The following is a 26,413-nucleotide window of genomic DNA, read 5'->3' as shown; positions in this document are numbered from 1 at the left end:
TTATCTGGATTTGCATGTGAATCTCCTCATTCTGATGATGAGTCAATTGACTCCAACTATAAACTGTCCAAAAATCAGAATGTTGTAGTATTTGCTAGATATGTTGGCACTAACTGCAGGAACGACTCCCCTATGAAGAAAATCTGGGTTCCCAAAAGATGCCTTGAAAATCTTTAGGTGAATGTCATCATGACGCCACCTGTGAAGAATAGGAACCCCAGATCAAATTGTTCATATGGACCAAATTCCTCATATGGATCAAAGTCCTCATATGAACATCATCGTGCTAACCCGTCTGTTTCACAGGGAAGATCTAAGGATTATGGATATGTGCATTATTCTTCAAATCATTATGCCCATAAGTCCTCGAAGAATTTCTCTGCATACTCTTATGCTTACTCCAACCGCTCTTATGTGAAACGAAATGGATTGGCTTGTATGCCATCCTTCTCGTATGGAGCTCACAGAATGATGAACTCTTTGCCACCCCTTCAGATGTGGGTGGTGAAGAAAAAGAACTAATCTTTTCTGCAGGGTCAGGTCTCCAGACGCACGTAATCGTCTGAAGAATTTGCTGGAGACCTGAGCAATGCCTGATAGGACGCAGGCTAATCATGAAGAAATGAACTTTCATTTCTCACGTCCTCATATTGCTTTATTAGTTCTTTTACTTGATGAAATTGATCTGATGAATTGATGTCATATTCTTCACTGATGAAGTATATGAGTTTGTAAGCTGCACTAATTCATCTGCAGGATGATCAACCCAAAGCCACTGAGTGGGTCCTCGATAGTGGATGTACAAACCACATGACTGGTGACAAGAATCTATTGATGGATGCTCCATTATCTCTGTCGCATCTAAAGCATATCATCTTTGCTGACAAAGGCAAAAGTCAGGTATTGGGTCTAGGTAAGGTTGCGATTACAAAGGATCGACACATGGACAAAGTCATGCTTGTTGAGTCCTTAGGATACAACCTTATGTCTGTCTCAATGCTTTGTGATCTTGATATGGTTGTTGTCTTTGGCAAGTACCGTTGTGTTGTGGTTATGGAAGCTGACAATTCCAAAGTCTTCGAAGGCTTTAGGAGAGGAGACCTGTATATTGTTGATTTCTCTACAGGACCACAACCAGCCGTGTGCTTACATGCAAAAGCTTCAGAAGGCTGGCTCTGGCATCGACGACTTGGTCATGCAGGCATGAGGAATTTGCACACGCTTGCAAAGAAGAAGCATGTCATTGGCATCGAGAATGTCAAATTCCTCAAGGATCACCTATGCGGAGCCTGTGAAGCTGGGAAGATGACGAAGGCCAAGCATCCAGCGAAGACTATCATGACCACCACTCGCCCATTTGAATTGCTTCACATGGATCTCTTTGGTCCTAATCATTATTCTGCTATTCCAAATGAAGCATCTCAATATGGCTTTGTTATTGTTGATGATTATTCTCGCTACACATGGGTACACCTTGTTACTTACAAACATGAAGTGCAGGAAGTCTTCAAACGATTTTCCTCGAGGGCTTCAACCAACTTTGGTGTGAAGATCAAGCACATCAGAAGTGACAATGGCACTGAGTTCAAGAATTCTGGTCTCAATGACTATCTTGATGAACTTGGTATTACTCATGAGTTATCTGCTCCTTACACTCCTCAGCAGAATGGCGTCGTGGAGCGCAAGAACAGGACTCTTGCTGAGATGGCTCGCACTATGCTTGATGAATACAAACGCCTCATCATTTCTGAACTGAGGCAATTGATATTGCACGCCACATCATCAACAGAGTATATCTTCACAAATTCTTCAAAAAGACTGCCTATGAACTCCTCACTGATAAGAAACCCAATGTAAGTTATTTCAAAGTCTTCGGTGCTAAATGTTGGATTAGAGATCCTCATCACAACTCAAAATTTGCACCGAAAGCACATGAAGGTTTTATGCTTGGTTATGGAAAGGACTCGCACACCTACAGAGTCTTCAACAACGTTCTTCAAAAAGTTGTTGAAACTGTAGATGTGCGGTTCGATGAAACTAATGGCTCGCAAAGAGAGCACCTACCTACTGTGATAGATGAACCAGCACCTGAGGAAACTATCAAGTTCAAGGCTACTGAGGATGTCATTCCTACTGAAGAATCTGCTGAAGAATTCATTCCAGAACATCGAGCTAATGCACCTGAAGAAAATGGTGCTGAAGAAAACGCTAATCAAACTCTTCAACGACAACCAACTCATCCTCGCATTGCAAAAGAAGTTCAAGTTGAAAAGATCATCAATGACATCAAAGCGCCAGGTCCTCTCACACGCTCAAAAGCTTCACATTTGTCTAACTTTTGTGGGAAGTATGCTTTTGTCTCTATTACAGAGCCCACTAAGGTAGATGAAGCATTTCTGGAGCCTGAGTGGATTCAGGCCATGCAAGAAGAATTACATCAGTTCGAGCTCAACAATGTCTGGGAACTGGTCAAACGTCCAGATCCTCGCAAGCACAATATCATCGGCACAAAGTGGATCTACCGCAACAAGCAAGATGAAAATGGCCTTGTGGTGAGGAATAAGGCACGGCTTGTAGCTCAAGGCTACACACAGGTTGAAGGAATTGATTTCGATGAAACTTTTGCACCTGTTGCTAGACTTGAGGCTATTCGCATATTACTTGCTTATGCTAACCATCATGATATCACTTTATATCAAATGGATGTGAAAAGTGCATTCCTCAATGGTAAGCTTGAGGAAGAAGTATATGTTGCTCAACCCCCAGGTTTTGAAGATCCAAAGAATCCTGACAAAGTCTTCAGACTCAACAAGGCCCTCTATGGCCTCAAGCAGGCCCCATGGGCTTGGTATGATACCTTGAAGGAACTCTTCATGAAGAAAGGCTTCAAACCCGGTTCACTCGACCCTACTCTTTTCACTAAATCTTATGATGGTGAATTGTTTGTGTGCCAAATATATGTTGATGATATTATCTTTGGCTGTACTGACCAACGTTATAGTGATGAATTTGCCTATATGATGAGTGAAGAATATCAAATGTCTAGGATGGGAGAGTTGAAATTCTTCTTAGGTCTTCAAATTCGTCAACAACACAATGGCATATTCATCTCTCAGGAGAAATACCTCAAGGATGTACTGAGGAAATTCGGCATGCAAGATTGCAAAGGCGTCAAAATTCCTATGCCCACAAATGGCCATCTGTGCACTGATGAAAATGGTATTGACTTCGATCATAAGGTATACCGCTCCATGATAGGTTCCTTATTGTACTTATGTGCATCTAGGCCAGATATAATGCTTAGTGTTTGCATGTGTGCCCGATTTCAAGCTACACCGAAGGAATCACACCATAAGGCTGTGAAGCATATTCTTCGATATCTAGCTCACACACCAACACTTGGATTATGGTACCCCAAGGGCTCGGCTTTTGATCTTGTTGGATATTCTGACTCTGACTATGCTGGTGATCGTGTGGATCGCAAGTCAACATCTGGTACATGTCATTTCCTCGGACGATCTTTGGTCTGTTGGTCCTCGAAGAAACAGAACTGCGTATCACTATCTACTGCTGAAGCTGAGTACACTGCCGCTGGTTCTTGCTGTGCCTAATTGCTATGGATGAAGCAAACTATCAAGGACTACGGCATCAACATGAAGAATGTGCCTCTCTTCTGTGACAATGAGAGTGCCATCAAGATTGCTCACAACCCAGTTCAGCACTCGAAGACAAAGTACATTCAGATTCGTCATCATTTTCTTCGTGATCATGTGTTGAAGGGCGACATTTCTATTGAGCATGTGAAGACTGAAGAACAGCTAGCCGATATCTTCACAAAGCCCTTGGATGAGAACAGATTTAGCAAGTTGTGGTGTGAGCTAAATATCCTAGAATCTTCGAATGTTCTTTGAAAAGGACACTCATCCTAACACTTATGAAAAATTGATGACTTAGATGTGCAACACATGAAGAAACGTTTTTCTTCAATCAATGAAGAATAACACTCTTAGTGTGAAGAAATTAATGAAGAATTTGATTCTCAGAACCCTACGATAATTGTACGCGGTGTCTGAAATCATCATTGTTATACGGTGGGTCACGCCACCACCAAAAGTTGAAATTCCTCAAATTATTCATATTCTTCAACTTTGCATAATCTTCACTTGTCTCGTCGTTTCTCTTCATTGGCTATATATATATGAGTTTATGTCCTCTACAACATTCACTTATTGCTATTTCTTCAAGTTGGTTCTTCTGCTAAGTGAATGTGATCGGACCCTTCCCCACTATGCTATACTCAACCCAATCCGTTGACAAATTATTCATGTGCGTTCTATTTGAAACTCGTTCAAAGTCTTCACTGTGTCCTTGTCAGCTGAAGAAATTGCAAACGAAACTTTAAAATCTATCTTATCGAAATTTTCGGCTTTGCCGCTCAAACCATTTTGCATCCCACGATAGACTTATCCACTCACCCACGATCTAACACGATCTCCACCTCTCACTACGTGGGTGACACATGTCATGCAAATGAGAAGGGTCAGGGGAACGTTCGTCCAATTTCTTCGGGCGAACAGTTTTTCACCGTGGCTATAAATACCCCTCCTTCCCTTCCTCACTTCTTTTACTCCACTCGATCTCTCTCTAGCTCGAGCTTCTCAAACCCTAGCACCGCCGCTACTTCATCGCTGCCGGTGAGGAAGAGCTTCACTGCCTCGACCTCGTCGTCGACGTACTCGCACCGACCGCGGAAATCTTCACTCCGCCGCCGCTGTAGCCGTCTTCCTCCGCCGAGTTAGGGTGTGGAAGATCCACACAGACGAACTTCACCTCTCCACTTCACTGTTCGTCGTGTTCTTCATCCAGGGTAATTAAAAGTTACTTTTACTACCCTCGTCGGTTCGAATGATTATCTACAAAATCTTCAAAAGTGTTTTTCTTCATATCTTCACACACTGAACACTTCACAAGTCATCTGTTCTTGATTCGTTTCTCTAAGCCATGTTTTTCTTCAAGATTCCTCAAATGTGTGGATTTTTAATCTACACATCTCTGGAACCTAAGACAAAGCAAGCTTAGTGAAATTCTTCAAGACTCATCTGGTCAAATTCCTCAAACATGTTCTTTTTACAAAATCTTCTGAGAACGCATATGACCTCTCCAAATTCCTCGCAACTATACTATGTTCACAGGTACACATGTCAGCTGCTGAATCACTAGGTTCTCATCAACTTAACTCATTTGCAGCGTTCCTCGAAGAAAAGTTGCATACTTCTTCAAAGAATTCAATTGTTCAAATTCCTCAACTGAAGAAAATGGCTGATAGTAAGAAGCCACAGAAGGGAGAAAGAGGCCTGAGGTAAATACAGCGTTTGAGATCCCTGATGACATATATTCTGGGTACTGCACACCTACTGAGGAAACCAAGAATGAGCGCAAAGTGTGCAAACAAAGGATAGAGAGGAGATGGGCAAGAGAATGGAGGGAGTACAGATATGTCACTCCTAAGTACATGAAGAAATTTGCACTCAATCCTCTATGCCCAAGAGCTCCATTGGCACCTGGCCAAATAGCAGATCCCACCAGCCTCAAGCGCGGTGAGGACTATCCTGATGAATGGGCCAAGCGCCAAGCCAAGCTGGCTAAGCAAGCCAAAGAAGCAGTGAGGAAATTCAATGAAGACTCTGCTGCTGCTGCTGCCTCTGCTGAGGCCTCTGCTGTCAAGCCAAAGAAGGCTATGTCTAAGAAGCCTGCGCGTAGGCCAAGGTCCTCAACAATGCCCTCACGACCAGAATCCTCAAAGCCCTCACGGCAAATTCCTCATGCTGCTCCTGTTCCTCCAAAGTCCTCAGCTCCTCCGCCAAAGCCTTCAGCTGTTCCGACTAAATCCTCAGCACCTGTGCATCTCGCCTCGTGCCAAAGGACTGTCGGCATCTCCATTGCCTCAGGTGTCTCAGCTAGTTCCTCAGCTGCACCAAGTTCCTCAGTTGTCCCCTCACTGCTGAAGACAAAGGCCACTGCTGGACGAGGTTCTCGCCCAAGTCCTCAAAAGAAGCAAGTCGCTTTCCAAGTGCCGTCTGATGAAGACGAAGCTGATGATGATGAACTTGCCAAAATCATCAGAGACAGGCAAGTCAGGGCCGCAAGAGCCAAAGGATCAAAGGTGACACTGCTTTTGGATCCCAAGCTGATCCTCAACAACATTGATGATTGGCACAAGGACCCCAACACTCCCTTGCCTGACTTCAAGCTGACTCCTGGACAGAGTCACATGCTGACCCACTTCATTCAAGAAGAAAAGTGGAAATTTGCGAAGGCCAGGCAGATCAAGAAAGCGCAGTACAAGAAAGAGCGCTATCTGAAGAAAAATGTTGTCTCTATGACAACGGAAGAACTTGTCACTATTCAGACTGAGATTAAGAAACTCAGTGATGATTTTGACGCATATCGCGCTGATTGGGATGGAGCCAAGGTTCGTCTTGTGAAACTTGCGGATAACTTCACTTCCAATGTTGCAGCCCCAACACAACAGGAAATTCCTCAGGCTGAAGCATCTGCTCAGCCTACTGAAGAAAATGCCAGCACCGCTGATGACAATCAGGCTGCTGAAGATAATGTGAGTTCCAGGGCTGATGACTGCATTCCAGCCGCTGAAGAAATTGCCAGGGCACCCACTAGTGGTGTGCCTGAAGAAACTGAAGAACTCAGGGCAACTGCATCAGTTGTTCCTGAAGAAAATCAACCAGATTCCTCAGCTGCTCCTGCACCAACTTCAACTCCAATCCTTCCATTTGCATCAGATGTGAAGAAGACCAAGGCTGCAGAGCATGCTGCAGTGAAGAAAAGGAAAGCATCAGCTGCTTCAGATTCTTCAGCTCCGAAGAAAATGAAGCCTATGACAAGTTCATTTGCAAATCCGATTGATGTTGTTCCCATCTCAACCAGGCCATCAAAGGACCTTGTTCCTTTTGATGAAGAATATGTGATCCCCAGCGGATCTGATGAAGAAACTCCTTCTGCTGCTTCGTCTGAACCGTTGGATGAAGAAATTGAAGTGGATGTGATCCCTTCAACACCTATCATCTCCTCGCCTCTGCCTCATTTCACAGCTGAAGAGGCTGGCATTGAAGAAATGAAAGATGAAGATGTGGACATTGGCTGCTCCACACCCGTAATCAGTGATGAATTCTAGGAAAGTCAGCATCCAAGCTCTCCAATGTTCACCCCTCTACAGCAAATTCCTCAGTCCCCCACACAAACTGTTCACATGGGCTCTGAAGAAACTCATCCCACTGTAACTGTCCATGAGGAAATTCCAGCCAATAGCGCTGAAGAAACTGCTGCTGCTGAACAACCAACGATGCAGACTACCACTGAGGAGGAACCAGAAATTCCTCAGCCTGAAGAACCTGCGATTGAGATTCCTGAGGTCGTGATGCAACTCACTGACACTCCTCTTCCGAAGCCAAAGGATCCATTCTCACGCAAGCAAAAGTTCAAGGCTGATGATTTCTTTAGTGAGCACGTATTCTTCGAAGCATACAACCCATATGACTCTGCTCGCATTAGGAAGAGGCGTTTCTGGACTGCTAGTCAAGCCAATTTCTATTCCTCAGTGCTGTTCAACAAAGAGAAGATCTTCTACCATGAGCATATTCCTCACGTGGATATGGAATCTCTGTCGTGCTTCGCACCAGTCCTCAGTGTTCTTCACGATGCTGGACTGCTAAACTTTTGCTCTAACATCTGCGATTGGAATGAAGAACTGATTCTTCAATTCTATGCAACGCTACACATCACAAGAGATGCTGAAGATGTGAATTCATGGGTGTTGTACTGGATGTTTGAAAACACTCACTACACTGCACCAACCTCTGAATTGCTTCGTGCTCTACCACTCAGTCCTCCCCTTGAAGAAGCTCGCTGCATCTAACAGTGAACCTGAGCTCACACATCATTACATGCAGGTGCTGATGAAACCTTTGAAGCCAGGGCAGACACCAAGAACCAAATTCCTCGTGAAGGAATTGATGTACGTGCCCAGAACTGTCTATCGTATTCTTACGAGGACAATCAGTCCTATCAAAGGCCACGACTCATCTGATGAGGAAATTGTTGGCATCATGAAGAATCTAGTATTCAACATCGTTCATGGCATTTCTGTCAATTATCACGATTTCTTCATGAGGACTATGGCCAATGTTGCACTGTCTCTATTTGAGATGAAGCCTTATGCACCCTGGATTATGAGATTCCTCAGGACAAGGTCTTCACTCAACTACAAAGCTGATTTCCAGAATCACCTCAGCTACTTGCCCCGAATTGAAGTCCTCAAGCAGACATATTCCTCAGTTGATGGAAAGGGCAAGGCACCGGCTGTAATAGATGAAGGCATTCGTCCATTGGATGGTTAGTTTCACAAAGCTGCATCTTATTCCACCAATGATGACTCTGCCACACATGACTCTGCCAATGCACCCAAGTCCACTCCTCAAGCCACTGCTCCGTGCGTGATGACTGACCATGAACTTCTGCTTAGTCTTCACCAAAAGGTGGATCGAAATCACAAATGGGTTAAGCGTCAGTTTGGTTCACTTCTTCACAACATGACTGCCACACACAATGCAGTGAAGAAAAACCACTACTACCTCCATCAAGTCTTCGGTCACACCTGGGCAATCCTGTCACATTTGTATGGTGAAGAAGATCTGAAGAACATGGGTCTTAATGAAGATTTTGACTAGTCTGCACCTCCATCGAAGAAATTCAAGAAGGTCAAGGTTCCTTCTCTGGTGGCCAGCTCATATTCTTCATCGCGCGACACTGATGAACATGAAGATTTGGACGACACTGTGGCAGGCCCTACATCAACAAACGACCCCAACAACGCTGGCGCTCCTTCATCAACATGATTATCTTCAGGGGCGTTAGTCCTCATTTTCGATCCTTTTGGTCATTCGATGACAAAGGGGGAGAAATATGAGTTAGTCTTCAAGCGGGTCTACTATATGGGCGTTTTTTTGCTAAGTTACAACTCTCGTTCTTCTAAAACTTTATTGGATCGAGTTGTAATCTTAAACCCGATGGTGCTCTGATACTTTTGATGCACTGTGCTTTGATACTTTTGATGCACTGTGCTCTGATACTTTTGATGCACTATTCTGCATGCTTATTCCTCGTTAATATTATTGCACGCATGCTGAATTTCATCAGGCACCATATTTCATCATGCATTTCAAATTCTTCATATTATATGTTAAATGCGTGTATGAATTACAAGATATAGGGGGAGATCTCCATGATTCAACTCTTCAAGTGTGCATTGCTTCAAAAGCAAATTCCTCACTATGAACATCTTCAGGGGGAGTTCTTCTATATCTTGCAATCAAATTCCTCAATATCAGTAGTTACACTTCATATGTTTATCCCCGTTGAAAACTTAACCTATATTGTCATCAATCACCAAAAAGGGGGAGATTGTAAGTGCATCTAATGCCCCTTAGTGATTTTGGTGTATTGAAGACTTATAGGTTAAGGGACTAATGCGTTTGTGAGTGTACACAGGTCTATAAGTCTATGAGGAGTTTGATATTTACAGGAAAAGTCAACCCCTAAAAATGAATATCTTCGACTGAAGATTTTGGTATTTCTGAAGACTTTCATGAAGACTTTGAAAGTGAAGAAATTGGTGTGTCCGTGAAGACTTGGTATTCATTCGAGGAACATGAAGCATGAAGACTTTTGTTTTCGTAGTTTCATTTTCTCTTTCTTGAGTCATAGGAAACACCGTACTGTTAAAGGGGGTCGAGGAAATACTAAGGAAAAATTTCCATGTGATGCTCAACTCAAAATCCTACACCTACCAATCCCTTCGAGTGAAGCCATTGGAAATCTCATATAGTTCAGTCAATTTCTTCAGTGACAGAGACAAAGTTCTTCTGGTCTCTGAGGAATTTGTCCTGACTGAGGAGTTAGGAATTCGCCAGTGCGGATTGCCTAAACAGTGAGGAACATGATAGCCCTAAGGATTTTGCTACTCAAAATTCTGACCGTTGTTGTGCTATGCGCCAGCTGTTCCAAAATATCTATCCACCTAACGGTCATATCATTGAAGGGCATTTATGTCTTATCATGTCGGGCTGCTTCCTAGGCTATAAATAGCCGCCCCCTACAACCACTAGCTGGTTGGCTGCTCCGAGATAAACTGACACTTGTCATTTGAGAGCAACCCATCCTCTGAGGACTTTGAGCGAAAATCATCAAGTGAGGAAAAACCAAAAACCCAAAACCCTAACACCTACAAACCCCAAGTGATTGAGCATCACTGAAGAGATTGATCCTGAGTGGATCCGACGCTTGTTACCTTTGAAGACTCTGCTTCTTCCAGACGGTTAGGCGTCATGGTCTAGAGCATCCAAGAGGAATTGTGGATCACCGAGTGATCGAGTTTTTGAAGGTTTGGAAGTCGCCTGAAGACTTACCACGAGTGATTGGACGAGGTCTGTGTGACCTTAGTTCAAGGAGAATACGGTGAGGACTGGGTGTCCTGAGCTACGTGTTCAGGACTGGGTGTTCGGGACTGTGTGTCCTTGATTTAAATACTCAGCCGCTCCAACCAGACGTACAACTGAGACAGCAGTTGGAACTGGTCTACCAAATCATTGTCTTCACCAAGCTTACTGGTTCTATTCCCTCAACTCTTCCATTTCCTCATAACTGTGTTGTGTGTTTGTTCATATCTGTGTTTCAAGACTTTGACTGAAGACTTTCTCAATTTCCTCAGTTCAATTTCTTCAGTCTGTTTGTCTTCATCCTGTGTTATCCTGTGATTACGCTTCCTGTACTCTGTGCCTGTCTTCATTTTATCATGATGAATATGCTTGTATTCTGTTATGTTTACTTTTGAGTACTTATTCCGCTGCTAGTAGTTCTTCGCTAAGGAATTTCCTCACCGGCAAATTCCTCAGTGAAGAATTTCATAAAAATCGCCTATTCACCCCCACTCTAGTCTATATAACGCACTTTCAAGGGCCTAACGGGCCATGAGTTAACAGGTCGTAAAATGGGCTATTTGCGAAGAGACCGTTAACAGGCTTTTCATGGTCCAGCCCGTTAACTTTTGACCAAGTCAAACAGGCCGGCTTTGTAAGCTAAATGGGCCAGTGGTGGGCCGTGGCACGTGTCGACATATCATAGGCGCCTATCTGATCCACTGACGAGCTGACACGTGTTTCGCCCGGCCAATAAGAATTTTACACGTGGAAATTTCCCATTGGTTGGGGCTGTTAACGGGTTATCGGATCCAAAATCTGACCCGATAGCTTAACGGCGTTCCGTTACGGAAGATGCCACGTGTCGGTCACCCTTGACAAAAGCACTGCTGCGACGCGCGATTTATCGTCATGGAAGTGGACCCTTCCGTGATGATAATTTTGGTAATGTCATGGAACACTTCTACGACAGCATAGGTATGACTATCTTGATTCTGTCATAAAATTTTCATGGATGTACATGCATGAGAAAAAACGCGACCTACTGTGACAAACACATATCATCATGGAAGTGTATTTTTTTGTAGTGATTACTCCACTCATCGACCGCTATCCAGCATGCATCTAGAGTATTAAGTTCATGAAAACAGAGTAACGCCTTAAGAAAGATGACACGATGTAGAGGGATAAATTCATGCAATATGATAAAAAAACATCTTGCTATCCTCGATGGCAACAATACAATACGTGCCTTGCTGCCCCTACTATCACTGGGAAAGGACACCGCAAGATTGAACCCAAAGCTAAGCACTTCTCCCATTGCAAAAAAGATCAATCTAGTAGGCCAAACCAAACTGATAATTCGAAGAGACTTGCAAAGATAAACAATCATACATAAAAGAATTCAGAGAAGATTCAAATATTGTTCATAAATAGACTTGATCATAAACCCACAATTCATCGGTCTCAACAAACACACCGCAAAAGAAGATTACAATGAATAGATCTCCACAAGAGAGGGGGAGAACATTGTATTGAGATCCAAAAAGAGAGAAGAAGACATCTAGCTAATAACTATGGACCTGAAGGTCTGAGGTAAACTACTCACACTTCATCGGAGAGGCTATGGTGTTGATGTAGAAGCCCTCCATGATGGATACCCCCTCCGGCGGAGCTCCGGAATAGGCCCCAAGATGGGATCTCGTGGATACAGAAAGTTACGACGGTGGAATTAGGATTTTGGCTCCGTATCTAATCGTTTGGGGGTACGAGGTCTATATAGGAGGAAGGAGTACGTCGGTGGAGCAATAGGGGGCCCACGAGGGTGGAGGGCGCGCCTGGGGGGGTAGGCGCTCCCCTACCTCGTGGCATCCTCCTTTGTTTCTTGACGTAGGGTCCAAGTCTCCTGGATCATGTTCAGCAAGAAAATCATGTTCCCGAAGGTTCCATTCCGTTTGGACTCCGTTTGATATTCCTTTTCTTCGAAACCCTAAAATAGGCAAAAAAACAGCAATTCTGGGATGGGCCTCCGGTTAATAGGTTAGTCCCAAAAATAATATAAAAGTGGAAAATAAAGCCCAATAATGTCCAAAACAGTAGATAATATAGCATGGATCAATCAAAAATTATAGATACGTTGGAGACGTATCACTTGATCCATTTTGAACTTCTTCAAAACTTTGTCAAGGTATGTGCTTTGTGAAAGTCCAATTAAGCGTCTCGATCTATCTCTATAGATCTTGATGCCCAATATATAAGCAGCTTCACCGAGGTCTTTCATTGACAAACTCTTATTCAAATATCCTTTTATGCTATCCAGAAATTCTATATCATTTCTAATCAACAATATGTCATCCACATATAATATCAGAAATGCTACAGAGCTCCCACTCACTTTCTTGTAAATACAGGATTCTCCAAAAGTCTGTATAAAACCATATGCTTTGATCACACTATCAAAATGTTTATTCCAACTATTAGAGGCTTGCATCAGTCCATAAATGGATCGCTGGAGCTTGCACACTTTGTTAGCTCCCTTTGGATCGACAAAACCTTCCGGTTGCATCATATACAACTCTTCTTCCAGAAATCCATTCAGGAATGCAGTTTTGACATCCATTTGCCAAATTTCATAATCATAAAATGCGGCAATTGCTAACATGATTCGGACAACCTTAAGCATCGCTACGGGTGAGAAGGTCTCATCGTAGTCAATCCCTTGAACTTGTCGAAAACCTTTTGCAACAAGTCGAGCTTTATAGACAGTAACATTACCGTCAGCGTCAGTCTTCTTCTTGAAGATCCATTTATTCTCGATGGCTTCCTGATCATCTGGCAAGTCAAACAAAGTCCACACTTTGTTCTCATACATGGATCCCATCTCAGATTTCATGGCCTCAAGCCATTTTGCGGAATCTGGGCTCACCATCGCTTCTACATAGTTCGTAGGTTCGTCATGGTCTAGTAACATAACCTCCAGAACAGGATTACCGTACCACTCTGGTGCAGATCTTACTCTGGTTGACCTACGAGGTTCAGTAACAACTTGATCTGAAGTTTCATGATCATCATCATTAACTTCCTCACTAATTGGTGTGGACGTCACATGAACCGGTTTCTGTGATGAACTACTTTCCAATAAGGGAGCAGGTATTGTTACCTCATCAAGTTCTACTTTCCTCCCACTCACTTCTTTCGAGAGAAACTCCTTCTCTAGAAAGGATCCATTCTTAGCAACGAATGTCTTGCCTTTGGATCTGTGATAGAAGGTGTACCCAACAGTTTCCTTTGGGTATCCTATGAAGACACATTTCTCCGATTTGGATTCGAGCTTATTAGGTTGAAGGTTTTTCACATAAGCATCGCAGCCCCAAACTTTAAGAAACGACAACTTTGGTTTCTTGCCAAACCATAGTTCATAAGGTGTCGTCTCAACGGATTTTGATGGTGCCCTATTTAATGTGAATGCGGCCGTCTCTAAAGCATAACCCCAAAATGATAGCGGTAAATCAGTAAGAGACATCATAGATCGCACCATATCTAGTAAAGTACGATTACGATTTTCGGACACACCATTACGCTGTGGTGTTCCGGGTGGCGTGAGTTGCGAAACTATTCCGCATTATTTCAAATGAAGACCAAACTCGTAACTCAAATATTCTCTTCCACGATCAGATCGTAGAAACTTTATTTTCTTGTTATGATGATTTTCAACTTCACTCAAAAATTCTTTGAACTTTTCAAATGTGTCAGACTTATGTTTCATTAAGTAGATATACCCATATCTGCTTAAATCATCTGTGAAGGTGAGAAAATAACGATACCCGCCGCGAGCCTCAACATTCATTGGACCACATACATCATTATGTATGATCTCCAACAAATCAGTTGCTCGCTCCATAGTTCTGGAGAATGGCGTTTTAGTCATCTTGCCCATAAGGCATGGTTCGCAAGTACCAAGTGATTCATAATCAAGAGATTCCAAATGTCCATCAGTATGGAGTTTCTTCATGCCCTTTACACCAATATGACCCAAACGGCAGTGCCACAAATAAGTTGCACTATCATTATCAACTCTGCATCTTTTGGCTTCAACATTATGAATATGTGTATCACTACTATCGAGATTCATCAAAAATAGACCACTCTTCAAGGGTGCATGACCATAAAAGATATTACTCATATAAATAGAAAAACCATTATTCTCATATTTAAATGAATAATTGTCTCGCATTAAACAAGATCCCAATATAATGTTCATGCTCAACGCTGGCACCAAATAACAATTATTTAGGTCTAAAACTAATCCCGAAGGTAGATGTAGAGGTAGCGTGCCGACTGCGATCACATCAACTTTGGAACCATTTCCCATGCGCATTGTCACCTTGTCCTTAGCCAGTGTTCGCTTAATTCGTAGTCCCTATTTTGAGTTGCAAATATTAGCAACAGAACCAGTATCAAATACCCAGGTGCTACTGCGAGCTCTGGTAAGGTACACACCAATAACATGTATATCACATATACCTTTGTTCACCTTGCCATCCTTCTTATCCACCAAATACTTGGGGCAGTTCCGCTTCCAGTGACCAGTCTTCTTACAGTAGAAGCACTCAGTCTCAGGCTTAGGTCCAGACTTGGGTTTCTTCTCTTGAGCAGCAACTTGTTTGCTGTTCTTTTTGAAGTTCCCCTTCTTCTTCCCTTTGCCATATTTCTTGAAACTGGTGGTCTTATTAACCATCAACACTTGATCCTCCTTCTTGATTTCTACCTCCGCAACCTTTAGCATTGCGAAGAGCTCGGGAATCGTCTTATCCATCCCTTGCATGTTATAGTTCATCATGAAGCTCTTGTAGCTTGGTGGCAGTGATTGAAGAATTCTGTCAATGACGCTATCATCCGGAATATTAACTCCCAGTTGAATCAAGTGATTGTTATACCCAGACATTCTGAGTATATGCTCACTGACAGAACTATTCTCCTCCATCTTGCAGTTGTAGAACTTATTGGAGACTTCATATCTCTCAATCTGGGCATTTTCTTGAAATATTAACTTCAACTCCTGGAACATCTCATATGCTCCATGATGTTCAAAACGTCGTTGAAGTCCCGGTTCTAAGCCGTAAAGCATGGCACACTGAACTATCGAGTAGTCATCAGCTTTGCTCTGCCAGACGTTCATAACATCTGGTGTTGCTCCTGCAGCAGGTTTGGAACCTAGCAGTGCTTTCAGGACATAATTCTTCTGTGCAGCAATGAGGATAATCCTCAAGTTACGGACCCAGTCCATGTAATTTCTACCATCATCTTTCAACTTTTCTTTCTGAAGGAACGCATTAAAATTCAACGAAATAACAGCATGAGCCATCTATCTACAACAAACATAGACATGCAAAATACTATCAGGTACTAAGTTCATGAAAAATTCAAGTTCAATTAATCATATTACTTAAGAACTCCCACTTAGATAGACATACCTCTAATCATCTAAGTGATCACGTGATCGAAATCAACTAAACCATAACATATCATCACGTGAAATGGAGTAGTTTTCAATGGTGAACATCACTATGTTGATCATATCTACTATATGATTCACGCTCGACCTTTCGGTCTTAGTGTTCAGAGGCCATATCTACATATGCTAGGCTCGTCAAGTTTAACCTGAGTATTCTGTGTGTGCAAAACTGGCATGCACCCATTGTAGATGGACGTAGAGCTTATCACACCCAATCATCACGTGGTGTCTGGGCACGACGAACTTTGGGAACGGTGCATACTCAGGGAGAACACTTTTATCTTGAAATTTAGTGAGAGGTCATCTTATAATGCTACCGTCGATCAAAGTGAAATAAGATGCATAAAAGATAAACATCACATGCAATCAATATAAGTGATATGATATGGCCATCATCATCTTGTGCTTGTGATCTCCATCTCCGAAGCACCGTCATGATCACCGTCATCACCGGCGCGACACCTTGATCTCCATCGTAGCATCGTTGTCGTCTCGCCAACTATTGCTTCTACGACTATTGCTACCGCTTAGTGATAAAGTAAAGCAATTACAGGGCGATTGCATTGCATACAATAAAGCGACAACCATATGGCTCCTGCCAGTTGCCGATAACTCGGTTACAAAACATGATCATCTCATACAATAAAATATAGCATCATGTCTTGACCATATCACATCACAACATGCCCTGCAAAACCAAGTTAGACTTCTTCTACTTTGTTGTTGCAAGTTTTACGTGGCTGCTATGCGCTGAGCAAGAACCGTTCTTACCTACGCATCAAAACCACAATGATAGTTCCTCAAGTTAGTGTTGTTTTAACCTTCTCAAGGACCGGGCGTAGCCACACTCGGTTCAACTAAAGTTGGAGAAACTGACACCCGCCAGCCACCTGTGTGCAAAGCACATCGGTAGAACTAGTCTCGCATAAGCGTACGCGTAATGTTGGTCCGGGCCGCTTCATCCAACAATATCGCCGAACCAAAGTATGACATGCTGCTAAGCAGTATGACTTGTATCGCCCACAACTCACTTGTGTTCTACTCGTGCATATAACATCAACGCATAAAACCTGGCTCGGATGCCACTGTTGGTGAACATAGTAATTTCAAAAAAATTCCTACACACACGCAAGATCGTGGTGATGAATAGCAACGAGAGGGGAGAGTGTGTCCACGTACCCTCGTAGACCGAAAGAGGAAGCATTAGCACAACACGGTTGATGTAGTCGTACGTCTTCACGATCCGACCAATCAAGTACCGAATGCACGGCACCTCCGAGTTCTGCACATGTTCAACTCGATGACGTCCCTCGAACTCCGATCCAGCCGAGCTTTGAGGGAGACTTCCATTAGCATGACGGTGTGGTGACGATGACGATGTTCTATCGACGCAGGGCTTCGCCTAAGCACCGCTACGATATTATCAAGGTGGATTATGGTGGAGGGAGGCACCGCACATGGCTAAGAGATTCAAGAGATCAATTGTTGTGTTTCCAAGGGGTGCCTCCTTCCCCGTATATAAAGGAGTGGAGGAGGGGGAGGGGCCGGCTACCCTAGGCGCGCCCCATGAGGAGTCCTACTCCCACCGGGAGTAGGACTCCCCTTTTCCATGTGGGAGGAGAGGAGAGGGAACGAGAGAGAGGGACAAAGGAAAAGGGGGTGCCCCCCTCCTTGTCCAATTCGGACTGGGGGGGAAGGGGGCGCGTGGCTGCCCTTGGCCGCCCCTCCTCTTCTCCACTAGGCCCAATAGGCCCATTAGTCTCCCCAGGGGGGGTTCCGGTAACCCCCCGGTACTCCGGTATATATATGCCCGAAACTCCCCGAAACCATTCCGGTGTCCGAAGATAGTCGTCCAATATATCGATCTTTACGTCTCGACCATTTTGAGACTCCTCGTTATGTCCGTGATCACATCCGGGACTCCAAACTACCTTTGGTACATCAAAACACATAAACTCATAATATAACCGTCATCGAACTTTAAGCGTGCGGACCCTACGGGTCCGAGAACTATCTAGACATGGCCGAGACACGTCTCCAGTCAATAACCAATAGCGGAACCTCGATGCTCATATTGGCTCCCACATATTCTACGAAAATCTTTATCGGTCAAACTGCATAACAACATACGTTGTTCCCTTTGTCAGCGGTATGTTACTTGCCCGAGATTCGATCGTCGGTATCTCAATACCTAGTTCAATCTCGTTACCGGCAAGTCTCTTTACTTGTTCCATAATACATCATCCCGTAACTAACTCATTAGTTACAATGCTTGCAAGGCTTAAGTGATGTGTATTACCGAGTGGGACCAGAGATACCTCTCCGACAATCGGAGTGACAAATCCTAATCTCGAAATACGCCAACCCAACAAGTACCTTCGGAGACACCTGTAGAGCACCATTATAATCACCCAGTTACATTGTGACATTTGGTAGCACACAAAGTGTTCCTCCGGTAAATGGGAGTTGCATAATCTCATAGTCATATATAGGAACATGTATAAGTCATGAAGAAAGCAATAGCAACATACTAAATGATCAAGTGCTAAGCTAACAGAATGGGTCAAGTCAATCACATCATTCTCCTAATGATGTGATCCCATTAACCAAATGACAATTCTTTGTCTATGGCTAGGAAACATAACCATCTTTGATCAACGAGCTAGTCAAGTAGAGGCATACTAGTGACACTCTGTTTGTCTATGTATTCACACATGTATCATGTTTCTGGTTAATACTATTCTAGCATGAATTAATAAACATTCATCATGATATAAGGAATTAAATAATAACTTTATTATTGCCTCTAGGGCATATTTCCTTCAGTGGGCCCCCTGACGCTCCACCAACCTCAACTCCAACTCCATATATTCGTGTTCGGGGAGAAAAAAATCAGAGAGAAGGATTCATCACGTTTTACCATACGGAGCCACCGCCAAGCCCTAAACTCTCTCAGGAGGGCTGATGTGGAGTCTGTTCGGGGCTCCGGAGAGGGGAATCCATCACCATCATCATCATCAACCTTCCTCCATCACCAATTTCATGATGCTCACCGTTATGCGTGAGTAATTCCATCATAGGTTTGCTGGACGGTGATGGGTTGGATGAGATTTATGATGTAATCGAGTTAGTTTTGTTAGGGTTTAATCCCTAATATCCACTATGTTCTGAGATTGATGTTGCTATGAATTTTCTATGCTTAATGCTTGTCACTAGGGCCCGAGTGCCATGATTTCAGATCTGAACCTATTATGTTTTCATGAATATATGTGAGTTCTTGATGCTATCTTGCAATTCTATAGTCACCTACTATGTGTTATGATCCGGCAACCCCGTAGTGACAATAATTGGGACCACTCCCGATGATGACCGTAGTTTGAGGAGTTCATGTATTCACTATGTGTTAATGCTTTGGTCCGGTACTCTATTAAAAGGATGCCTTAATATCCCTTAGTTTCCAATAGGACCCCGCTGCCACGGGAGGGTAGGACAAAAGATGTCATGCAAGTTCTTTTCCATAAGCACGTATGACTATATTCGGAATACATGCCTACATTACATTGATGAATTGGAGCTAGTTCTGTGTCACCCTATGTTATAACTGTTGCATGAATAATCGCATCCGGCATAATTCTCCATCACCGATCCAATGCCTACGAGCTTTTCATATATTGTTCTTCGCTTATTTACTTTTTCGTTGCTACTGTCACAATCACTACAAAACCCAAAAATATTACTTTTGCTACCGTTACTTTTGCCACCGTTACCACTACTATCATATTACTTTGCTACTAAACACTTTGCTGCAGATATTGAGTTTCTAGTTGTGGTTGAATTGACAACTCAGCTGCTAATACTTGAGAATATTCTTTGGCTCCCCTTGTGTCGAATCAATAAATTTGGGTTGAATACCCTACCCTCGAAAACTGTTGCAATCCCCTATACTTGTGGGTTATCAAGAACATTTTCTGGCGCCGTTGCCGGGGAGCATAGCTCTATTCTTTGAGTCACTTGGGATTTATATCTGCTTATGATTATGAAGAACTTGAAAGATCAAAGAACCAAGATTTTTCCCTCAACTACGAGGGGAGGTAAGGAACTGCCATCTAGCTCTGCACTTGATTCACCTTCTGTTTTGAGTAAGCTTGCGACACCTAAACCTGCTTGTGCTATTAATTCTGATATGTCGCATGTTATTGATGATGCCATTTCTGCTATGCATGATACTTATGATGAAACTACTTCTATGCTTGATACTACTTTGCCACTTGGTGAATTTCTTGATGAACAACTTGCTAGGGCTAGAGAGAATGAAATTATTGAAACTGATAATATTGATGAAAGTGATGATGAGGATTCTCCCCCTAGATATGAATTGCCTGTTGTTCCTGTGGGTTATGTTATGGATGAAGAAAGTGCTAGAGACTTTCTTGCCTGCAATGATAGAAGTGATCTTAAGAAACTATTAGCTAAGCTGAAAGAAAAATCTCTGAATGCTAGAATGAAATATGATCCTGCTTATGCTACTTCACCTATCTTTATTACTGATAAGGATTATGATTTCTCTGTTGATCATGAGATAATTACTTTGGTTGATTCTGATCCTTTTTATGGCTATGAATCTGAAACTGTTGTGGCACATCTTACTAAATTAAATGATATAGCTACCCTATTTACTAATGATGAGAAAACTATGGTTTAATTCTCTTGATCCTGGTTGTGTGCGTAGTCCCCAGGATATGATTTACTAATTCTCCGCTAAATATTTCCCCGCTCATAAGAAACAAGTTGCTTTAAGGGAAATATATAATTCTGTGCAAATTCAAGAAGAGAGTCTCCCACAAGCTTGGGGGAGGCTTCTCCAATTACTTAATGCTTTGCCTGATCATCCTCTCAAGAAAAATGAAATACTTGATATCTTTTATAATGGACTAACCGATGCATCCAGAGATTACCTGGATAGTTGTGCTAGTTGTGTTTTCAGGGAAAGAACCATTGATCAAGCTAAAATTCTATTGATGTTGACCCATGAAAATAATTGGACACTTCCTGAACCAGCTCCTAAGCCAACTCCGAAGAAAAGGGGTATTCTATTTCTCAATCCTGAAGATATGCAAGAGGCAAAGAAATCTATGAAAGAAAAAGGTATAAAAGTTGAAGATGTTAAGAATTTACCTCCTATTGAAGAAATACATGGTCTTAATTCACCACCTTTTGAAGAAACACACGATCTCGATAACCCGACACAGGTAGTAAAGGTAAACTCTCTCTATAGATATGATAAAGCTGAAATCCCTCCTGCTAAGTTTGCTAGCCAATGTTTGGACAAATTTGATAACTTTATGGTTAAGCAAGAAGATTTTAATGCTTATTTTGGTAGACAACTGAAACGCGATGCTTATATGATTGAACACTTGGGTGATTATATGTCTAGAGTTAAAGGTGAACTTAAACTCACTAGTAAACATGCTTCTATGGTTACCACTCAAGTAGAACAAGTACTTAAAGCTCAGAATGATTTGCTCAATGAATTGAATAGTAAGAATAATGACTTTGCTGTTAGAGTTGCAACTAAAGGAGGTAAAGTGACTCAGGAACCTTTGTATCCTGAGGGACACCCTAAGAGAATTGAGCAGGATTCTCAGAGAAATAACGTTGATGCACCTAGTCCTTCTAAGAGGAAGAAAAAGAAAAATGATAGGACTTTGCATGCTTCTAGTGAACCTGTTGCAGACACACCTGAGAATCCTAATGATATTTCTATCTCTAATGCTGAAACACAATCTAGTAATGAACATGAACCTAGTGATAATGTTAATGATGATGTTCATGTTGATGCTCAACCTAGCAATAATAATGATGTAGAAATTGAACCTGCTGTTGATCTTGATAACCCACAATCAAAGAATCAACATTATGATAAGAGAGACTTTGTTGCTAGGAAGCACGTTAAAGAAGGAGAACCATGGGTTCAGAAACCCATGCCTTTTCCTCCTAAACCATCCAAGAAAAAGGATGATGAGGATTTTGAGCGCTTTTCTGAAATGATTAGACCAATCTTTTTGTGTATGCCTTTGACTGATTTTCTTAAAATGAATCCTTATGCTAAGTACATGAAAGATATTGTTACAAATAAGAGAAAGATACCGGAAGCTGAAATTTCCACCATGCTTGCTAATTATACTTTTAAGGGTGGAATACCAAAGAAACTTGGAGATTCAGGAATACCAACTATACCATGCTCCATTAAAATAAATTATGTTAAAACTGCTTTATGTGATTTTGGAGCAGGTGTTAGTGTTATGCCTCTCTCTTTATATCATAGACTTGATTTGAATAAGTTGACACCTACTGAAATATCTTTGCAAATGGCTGATAAATCAACTGCCATACCTGTCGGTATTTGTGAGGATGTGCCTGTTGTGGTTGCAAATGTTACTATTTTAACGGACTTTGTTATTCTTGATATTCCTGAGGACGATAGTATGTCTATTATTCTTGGAAGACCCTTTTTGAATACTGCAGGGGCTGTTATTGATTGCACCAAAGGCAATGTCACTTTTCATGTTAATGGTAATGAGGATACGGTACACTTCCCGAGGAAACAACCTCAAGTCCATAGTATCAATTCTATTGGAAAAATTTCAACAATCACTATTGGAGGTTTTGAATTTCCTCTTCCTACTGTCAAGAAGAAATATGATATTCCTATTGTTGGGGATGTGCATATCCCCGTTGAGGTAACCTAGTGTTATTCGAAATTTCTCCGATTTCATGCGATTCGGAATGAGTTTGTTAACAAGACCTGATCAACCTTGTTAGTGGATTCCTTTTGATGAGCATGAGCTGGATGAAGTTAGAAAGCACAACTCTTTGTACCCTCTTTTTAATTTCCATTATTTATACTAAATAAAGCAAAAATAGTATTTTATGTCTGTTTTCTGAATTATCCATGCAATAAAAAATACCTCGAAAATAAAAGTTCTCCAAATGCCCTGAAAATTTAATATGATTTTTTCTGAATTATTTGAGAATATCTGGCACTGAGAACACATCAAGGGGAGCCAGCACCTGGCCACGAAGGTCCAGGGTGCGCCCTACCCCCTAGGCACGCCCCCTGCCTCGTGATCCCCTGGTGGCCCCCCTCCACTTATTCCAGCCACCACACACTTGTTCTTCCTCCCAAAGAAACCACCAACCAGCTCAAACACGAGTTCTAGCTCATCTTGCTGCCATTTTCGATCTCCTAGCTCAAATCCCCATTCACAAAACTGCTTTGGGGGATTGTTCTTTGGTATGTGACACCTCCAATGGTCCAATTAGTTTTTGTTCCAGTGCTTTATTCATTGCAATTTTTTGCTGCCTATGTGACCCTGTTCTTGAGCTTGCATGTCAAATTTATATGGTCCAAAGTAGTTTTAATGCATGATATTGCCTCTAGGCACTTGTAGCAGTAGTTGCTATCAATTTTGTTGAGTTTGGCTCACTTTCATTTTTGAGTTACTAAAAATTTCAGAAATTTTTCAGAGGAAGAAATATGTTTAGGAAAATGTACCAAGGTGGTTCTTCAAGGAAGCAAGGACCCAGACCCGCAATACGCGATGCGGACGATGAGCCACCGAGGGACGCGCAAGTGCGGCCTTGTGAATGGCCGTTAGAGGATTTCATGGTCCAAGCCGGAATTAAAGAGGAATTTGATGCATATGTGCGTAATGCTGATCTAGAGAGCTTTGAGGCAGATAAGTGCCGGTAATACCTCTATTTAACTGATTCATTTGTGAGAAGGTTTAAATTTTCAACCTCGCGCAATTCACAAACTGTCATGTTTGATCTTTATGATAAATCTTATACCATGGATTTAGAGGATTTTAATACTGCCGCAAACTCCCACAATGGGGTAGTGCTAGTGAACCTAGCAAATCTGAGCTTAGAGATTTTCTTGCTAGTATTACAGTGGGGGAATCTAGATATGTAACACAAGCCACCATAGGGAGCATTCATTTTCCCGCTATACATTATTTTGCTCTCTTCATAGGAAGGTGCATAAATGGTAAAGATGAAGCATGTCACATGTGTGTACCTGATATTAGCGTTCTCAGGAGCGCTATTTTAGGAGATAAACAATACAACTTGGGGGCTATTGTTGCACGTAGGTTGGATAATAATAGTATTCATGGATATTTCTTAGGTGGAATTTATGCAACTCGTATAGCTAACTTTCTTGAGATACCCATACGTGGAGATGATATTGAGTTGCCTCCTTCTTATCTAGATTATGATGCTATGGTTCGTCATCAGTTTGTTGAGAGGAATGACCAGTCCCTCCAGTACCGACTAATCTTTGACAGACGACGCACCTATCACGTCGCTCTCCCTGCTCCCGCTTTCTTTGACTTTCAGGCAAAGAGGACATATGTTATAACCCTGGAGGAGGTGAATGAGTATAAGAGGAGGACAGAGACAGCTCGCCTCCAAGCGGCAGCTCATGAGGCAATAGCTGCTGCATCACAGTACGACCCCAGCTACAACTTTGGATATCCGCCAGGCCAACCATGGCAGTAGACTAACTTAGGCCAAAAGCCTAATCCTGGGGGAGTACGTATTCCTCACCTATATTACATTCATGTTCACACACTCATGCTAGTTGTCGGTGCTCATACCTTTTCATTGTATCATCCATGCTAGTTTATTTTCTTTTTAAGCTTTCTTCTTGTGTATTTGACAAACCTTAAGAAAAATAAAAAAAATTAGTTGTAGCCTTTAGTTAGTTTACTTTCCATGCCTGTAGTAGTAGTAATTAAAAAGAAAACCCAAAAAGATTTCCCATTCTTCTTTTGCTTGTTGGGAGCTTTCCCGTGTAAATAGTTTTGTTTCTTTTCTTCGGGGGTCGAGAGGAGAAGACCATAATGAAAATATTGAGTGGCTCTCATGTGCATTATTGTTGATCAAACAAAGAGCCCATATTACCTTGTCTTCTCTCTTGAATTGAATGCTTGCAGGTTCCAGCTTATTCCAATACACGTGCACTATTATTATTATCCACAATATTCGGTCGTGCAAGTGAAAGGCAATAATGATGATTATATGATGAACGTATTGACATGAGAAAAGCTGGTATATATGAACTCGACCTCTCTTGTTTTTGTAAATATGAATAGTCATCGTTCCTGATTCAGCCTATTATGGAAGAAACATATTTGCAATGACAATTAGAGATTGTAGTTGCTTATGCCATGCTTAATTAGCTAGGAGTTTATAATGGTTTACCTTGCGTGCCAACATGCTATTAAAATGGTTGTGATGTGGTATGATAGAGTGGTATCCTCTTTTGAACGATTCGAGTGGCTTGACTTGGCACATGTTCACGCATGTAGTTGAAACAAAATCAACATAGCCTCTATGATATTTATGTTCATGGTGAATTATATCCTACTCATGCTTGCATTCGGTGTTGATTAATTTTAATGCATGCTCATGACGGTTGTCGCTCCTAGTCTTTTTCTAGACTTCACTTGTACTAAGCGGGAATACTGCTTGTGCATCCAACTCCATAAACCCCAAAGTTGTTCCATATGAGTCCACCATACCTACCTATATACGGTATCTACCTGTCGTTCCAAGTAAATTTGTATGTGCCAAACTCTAAACCTTCAAATAAACATTCTGTTTTGTATGCTCGAATAGCTCATGTATCAACTAGGGATGTCTGTATCTTCCATGCTAGGCAGGTTATTCTCAAGAGGAGTGGACTCCACTCCTCACTCCCAAGAAAATGGTTGGTCACTAGGATGCCCAGTCCCATGCTTTATGAAAATCAAATCAAAATAACTGCAAACAAAACTCCCTCGGGACTCTTGTTAGTTGGAGGCACTCGTTGTTTCGAGCAAGCCATGGATTGATGCTTGTTGGTGGTGGGGGAGTATAAACTTTACCATTCTGCTTGGGAAACGCCTATAATGTGTGTAGCATGGAAGATATCGAGATCTCTCGGTTGTTATGTTGACAATGAAAGTATACCGCTCAAAATATTATTCATATCTATTTCAAAACCAAGCTCTGGCACCTCTACAAATCCCTGCTTCCCTCTGCGAAGGGCCTATCCATTTACTTTTTTGTTGAGTCATCATCCTCTTATCAAAAAGCACCAGTTGGAGAGCACCACTGTTATTTGCATCCATTACTGTTAGTTTACATTGAGTATGACTGTAACTGGATCTCTTTTACCATGAGTTACAATGTCTAGTCAGTCCTTGATCTTTAAAGGTGCTCTGCATTTATGTTTTGCGGTTTGATAAAGGGCTAGCGAGATACCATCTTGTTGTATCATATTATGATTGTTTTGAGAAAGTGTTGTCATCCAAGATTTATTATTATTGTTCGCTAGTTGATTATGCCATTGATATGAGTA

Source organism: Triticum aestivum, chromosome 5A (assembly GCF_018294505.1).
Source record: "Triticum aestivum cultivar Chinese Spring chromosome 5A, IWGSC CS RefSeq v2.1, whole genome shotgun sequence".
Classification (NCBI taxonomy): domain Eukaryota; kingdom Viridiplantae; phylum Streptophyta; class Magnoliopsida; order Poales; family Poaceae; genus Triticum; species Triticum aestivum.
Note: the sequence above shows the minus strand (reverse complement) of the source record.